Source organism: Tupaia chinensis, unplaced genomic scaffold, assembly GCF_000334495.1.
Source record: "Tupaia chinensis unplaced genomic scaffold, TupChi_1.0 Scaffold000704_1, whole genome shotgun sequence".
Lineage (NCBI taxonomy): Eukaryota > Metazoa > Chordata > Mammalia > Scandentia > Tupaiidae > Tupaia > Tupaia belangeri.
Genome location: NW_006160227.1, coordinates 595,127 through 601,031, shown reverse-complemented (window position 1 = coordinate 601,031; position 5,905 = coordinate 595,127). Strand labels below are relative to the sequence as shown.

General features: G+C 46.1%; 1 pseudogene; it reads right to left on the bottom strand.

Annotated features, from left to right (window-relative positions):
• Positions 1 to 1,688: 1,688 nt before the first annotated feature.
• LOC102476275 (nucleolin-like) overlaps positions 1,689 to 5,905 on the bottom strand; it is a 19,290-nt pseudogene continuing 15,073 nt past the window's right edge.

The following is a 5,905-nucleotide window of genomic DNA, read 5'->3' as shown; positions in this document are numbered from 1 at the left end:
CTACATTTTCTTGCTAATCCACACACTAGCCCTGGAAGTCAGGTATTTTTTGTTTTAAGCTTATTTCTTTCTTCAAATTTATTTGGCATTGTATGTGTACTCTCTGGAGAGAGAGTGTGTGTAAGAAAGAGAAAGAGGGAGAAAGCAAGAGAAAATGACAAAGCAACCCCCTCACCACAAGAGTGTGGTGACGCCACAATTCCTTCTCTCTGTTCTATCAGGATTTGGAACACACACAAGCACCTGGCATGACCCTCAAGTCACTAGTCCCATTCTGGGACTCGAATGACACAGCCTGCCATGTGGGATCCAGCCATCTTAAACCATCCTGCCACTGGCTGGCCCTTATTTACACTTCCTTGAACAACAGAGAGACAGAGAGACACAATAGTACCCATGGAGTCTTCAAACTGTGACCCACCCCAGCTTAAGCAGCCTCCTCCCATGGACATGTACACACTCAGTGTCCTTAGGGAAGTCTCTGAACACAGAACATTCCCAGTGGGTCAGTCTCTCAGAACATTCTGGTACCCCTGTACCACTCTCTGGCCCTCTCTGTATTGTTATTTCTGTTATAAATGAAGAAAATGAGGCCCCAAAGTTTGAAGTCACTGAATTAAATTCTCCCAGGAAGTCTAAGGGTAGGAATTTGAACCCATGTCTGCTGGTTACAATGCTGTGTCCATTTTATATCTCAAAATAGCAATGGGGAGGGCCACAGAGCAGTGGCACCATGATAAAACGTAAAGGCTTGAAGACAGACCCACAGGGGAAGGTTCTGGTTCACATCCCAGGATATCCATGAACACACTGGGAATTCACGTGCTCATGATCTGGGCTGGCTGGAACCAAAATGGATCACATCATGTAGACCCTCTTTTGGAAGCACCCCTCTCTCTTTTTCTCTCTCTGTCATGGAAGAAATAAGTGAATTCAGGAACAGAACAATAAAAACACAGAAGCCTAGTGATTTTCTTTTTTCAGAGTCTAGGACTTTTTAAAATTTGTCCTGGGACCAGCAGTTAGCATAATGGCTATGTCGCTGGACGCCCATGTAGTCAGCCGCGGTTCCCATCCTGGACCCAGTGGCTTAAACTCATGCCGGGCGTGTGTGCATGCGTGCCCAAGATCCTGAGAGGAGAATGGAGGAGAAGGGATTGCAGCATGGCCATCCCCCCTGGGGGGTGATTTCTTACTTTCTATCTCTCTGTCTCTCTCTGTCTTTCTGGCGAGTGCACGCACCCTATAGCAAAAGATAAATAAATAAAACCTCTCCAAAAAGGAAAAAAAAAATTTGTCCTAAAATCATTGAAGCAAAAATCATGATAAAACATTCTGCTTTCCTTTACAGCTCCCAAAACACACACACACACACACACACACACACACACACACACAATTTGTAGGAAAAAAATGGTTTAATACATGGGATGAAAGAATATAAACTCAAAACTTACAGATGAGGGTTAGCTCTATCACTCATCTCTTTAAAAAATTTATATGACTATCCAGTCAAAACCAACAAGAGTATCTCCCTCAGAACATTTTTCTGGCTTTCCAAGTAGACCACAAGACCACACACTGCCTTGGAATGTCCTCAGAAGGCTCTGTCAGTGAGCAGGTAACAGAGTAGAAACCCCAGAGTCCTTTCTTTCAAATGGAAGAGGGAAGACAAAAGGACAGAGAAACTATTCAAACTTTGTCTTCTTGCCTTGTGGCTTATGGTCTCCTTCTCCGCCTCCTCGGAAGCCATCTCACCCTCCAAAGCCTCCTTGTCCCCTGCCACCATATACACCTCTGCCTCCTCTGCCTCCACCACAACCCCCGAAGCCACCTTCACCTGTAGGCTTGGCCCAGTCCAAGGTATCTTTGTTTCTATCAATTTCACCATCTTCCATGGCCTCCTTGGCAGCTTTGGCATCTTCCTCCCTGTTCCGCCTCCTCGGAAGCCATCTCACCCTCCAAAGCCTCCTTGTCCCCTGCCACCATATACACCTCTGCCTCCTCTGCCTCCACCACAACCCCCGAAGCCACCTTCACCTGTAGGCTTGGCCCAGTCCAAGGTATCTTTGTTTCTATCAATTTCACCATCTTCCATGGCCTCCTTGGCAGCTTTGGCATCTTCCTCCCTGTCGAAGTCTATCAAACCAAACCCTCTGGAGGATCTTGTTTCCTGGTCAGTGACTATCCTTGCACAAACAGGGCCGTCAAGAGACTCCTCTAGTATCTCTTCGGTGGTATCCTCAGGCAGACCTTTGACAATTGGAGTTTTGGAGAAGGCTGACTTCTTGCATTAGATGATCCCCTAGGTCCTTGCAGCTCCAGCCTGATTGCTCTGACTTTCAATTTCCCTTTTGTTACAGGGAGTTAAAGCTTCTTTAGCATCTTCAAAGGAAACAAATTCTATAAATGCATACCCTTTAGATTTGCTGTTTTGGCTCTGAGGCACTTGGATAAAAGTTGCCTTCTCAAATACTTCCTGAAGTGTTTCTTCTGTTGTATTGTTGGAGAGGTTGCTCAAAACCAGAGTTCTTGATTCACCATCCCAGTGCTGTTCTTTCCACCTCTGTAGTCTTGATTTTGACCTTTCTCTCCAGTGTAGTATAGGGAAATGGACCGCCCATCAATCTCTGTTCCCTGCTTTTCTTCAAAGGTTTTCTCTGCATCAGCTTCTGTCTTCAATTCAATATAGACAATCCCTTTACTTTTTCCTCTTTGCTGATTATTCTGATCTCCATGGCATCCTCAAATACTTCTTTTAGTTCACATTGAGTGACTTTGTAGGGGAGATTTTTGGCCAAAAGTGTTCTTGCTTCTCTTTCTTACTGTCTTTTCCTTTTGGTTTCCATAGTTTAATTTCATGGCCAAAGACTTTTAAACCAGTGAGTTCTACAGCTTTTTCTAGATCTTCAGCAAATTCAAAGTCAACATAGCCAAACTTCCTAGATGTACCAATTCTGACATCCACAACAGCAAGATCATTTTTTAGCAAAAACATCACTAATACCAGTTTTTAATTCAGGAATAGATTTGTTATTGTTCAGGTTTTCAACACACAGATGGAAGGTTGTAGTTCTTTCTGTGGCTTCCACCTTCTGTTTCTTATCCCCAGGAGCTGCTTTCTGTGTGGTCATTTCCTTCTTTCATTTTCCAGGAGCTTCTTTGACAGGCTTTTCTTCTTCTTCATCTTCCTTATCCTCATCGTCTTCCTCTTCATCTATATTATCCTTTTCATCTTCATCTTCAGCCATGGTCTTGGCTTTCACAGGTGCAGCTTTTGCAGGAGTTTTCTTTCCTTTGACTGGTGTGGTCTCCATAGCTGCTTCTTCAGACTCATCTTCCTCATCCTCATCTTTGTCCTCATCCTCATCTTCCTCATCTTCCTCCTCTGAGGCTGGGGCAACAGCTGCTGCTTTCATCACCACTCATCATTCACCCTCATCTTCATCCTCATCCTCATCATCTTCCTCGCTGTCACCTTCTTCCTCCTCCTTGCTGTCTTCTTTCTTGGCATTCTTGCCATTCTTTGACCCCTTGGCTGCACTGGCTCCCTACTTTCTTTCTTTCTTTTTTTTTTTGGAGAGGTTTTTGTGATAGGGCGCATGTGCTCGCCAGACAGAGAGAGAGACAGAGAGACAGAAAGCGAGAAATCACCCCCCCAGGGGAGATGGCCACTCCGCAATCCTTTCTCCTCCATTCTCCTCTTGGGAGTTTGGGCACGCACGCACACGCGCCCGGCATGAGTTTTAAGCCACCAGGTCCGGGACATGAACTGTGGTCGACTACATGGGAGTCCAGTGACATAGCTATTACACTAACTGCTAGTCCTGCTGGCTCCTTTCTTACCAGAGGTTGCTACCAATGCTTTCCCCAGCATAGGTCCCTTCTTGCCAGGTGTTGTGACTGCTTTGGCTGGTGGAACTGTCTTCCTGGACAATCTGACAGCTGCCTTTTTGCCTGGGGTGACTGCTGCTTTCTTGGCAGGTGTGGCAACTGCAACCTTTTTTGTTGGGGAAATGACTACTTTCTTTGCTGGAGTTGTGGCAGCCTTCTTGCCTTTTATTCTGAGAGCTGATAACCTCTTCTCCACTGCTATCATCTTCCTCATCTTCTGACATTTCCTCCTTTGGAGGAGGAGCTATGTTTTTGGGGTCACCTTGATTTTTACCAGGCTTGGTGAGCCATGATGGCTGCTTATGATGGCAGACAGGTAGTACAGATGAGTGTTGAGGAACTCAAGCGGCGTTGATGGCAGCCATGGGTACTGAAGATCCTGAGCACGTGACCACCAGCTAGAGCTCTAGACTCACAAACCTAGCTTCGATGGTGTAGTCAATAGCCTACTAAACTGCAGTCCTGGAACACACATGGCTAGCCGTATGTTCAGCTCTCTGGCCAGTCAACCTGGAACACACTGCGTATGTGTGCACATGCCCAAGATCTAACTAGATGGAGGGTTGGAGAAACGGCATTGGGCCACGATGGGATCCCATTCCAGGATGAATATCCGCCCCCCACATGTGCACACATGCACGCTCTATGATAGAGTAAATAAACTTTAATAAAAATTACGTAGATATGATCATGCCACTTCCTGATAAAATATTTATATTTCCACTACCCTTTAAAAAAGTCCTGTGTTCCTTCCCTCGAGTATGCAGCAGACTAAGACCATCCCAAAACCTTCCACGTTGGCATCAGCAGCTTCCACATCTCCTATGAGGTCTGATCTGTGAAACCACTAATCTATTCAGCATCTCCATTCAGGCACCTCTAAGTCATTAGGGACACTCCCCATTTTCAGAACTGATGTCACCCCCTAAAATTTATGGAGACTATTCTAAAGAATCTCCATTTCCAAGACTAGCACAACTGCTCACCCCTCCATTACTCCAGCAAGGAATCAGAGCTCTCCTTGCATTCTCTCTCTCTCCCCCCACAAGGTGGCAACCCACCAGGCAATGTTTCTTGAACCTGACAGATTCTCACCTCTCCATTCCCACCCCTTCCTCCCAGCTACCATCCTCTCTGGGTGGGTCCCAACAAGGGCTGAATCCCTCATACCTCCATGAGCTTCCTCCAGGGCAGTCTCCCCATCTCAATCGTAGTGATCTCTCCAAGGTACAGACTTGTCCTCTCTGACCAACTCTGCCGCAAGTGCAGCCTGCTAGCCCTAACTCTGCCCCTTCTCCAGATCCTTCCAAACACACTGCCTATCACTTTCTATGCTCTAGCCACCTGGCAAAGCCTCTCCCCATCTCTTCCCCGGAGTATGCTCTGTCCTGCCTTTGCATCTGCTCTGTCTCTGCCTTGTTAATGCCCAGTTAGCCTCCACATCTCTGCTGAGGCTTCACTTCCTCAGGAAGCCTTCCCTGACTCCATGTCTAGATCATCTTGCTGTGTCCAATGCTCCCATAAGAATGTAGTCCTTTTCTTCAGGCCAGCATCTCAGAGTGTCATGACATATCTCGTAATGTCTAATGCATCACCCCCTCATAAAGCCATACATCACCTGGGAGGAAACATCCTGTCTGTTTTCACTTACTATTATATCCTGGAATCTATTCACTAGATGTTTCATTAACCGTAGAAATGTCCCCTGTGATTATGTGAGAATTTGGATGAGAGGAGGCAACAGCGAAGCGGGTGTCTTGTAAGGGGGACCGTCACAGTGAAGTAAGCCATGTTCAGTTCTAGCAGGACTGCAGCCATTTTTAAATTAAGGAAGGCCTCCAATGAGAACAGTCTAACCAAGGTGGGGAGATCTGTTTGAGGAATGGTCAGATGGGAAGCTAGGAATGGGTATTTGAAGAAAAACGAGAACCAGGATAATTGCTCAAAGGAAAGTGATGGACTTCGATTGACTGTCGTGATGAATGATTTCCACATGCTCGTGCTCATATCT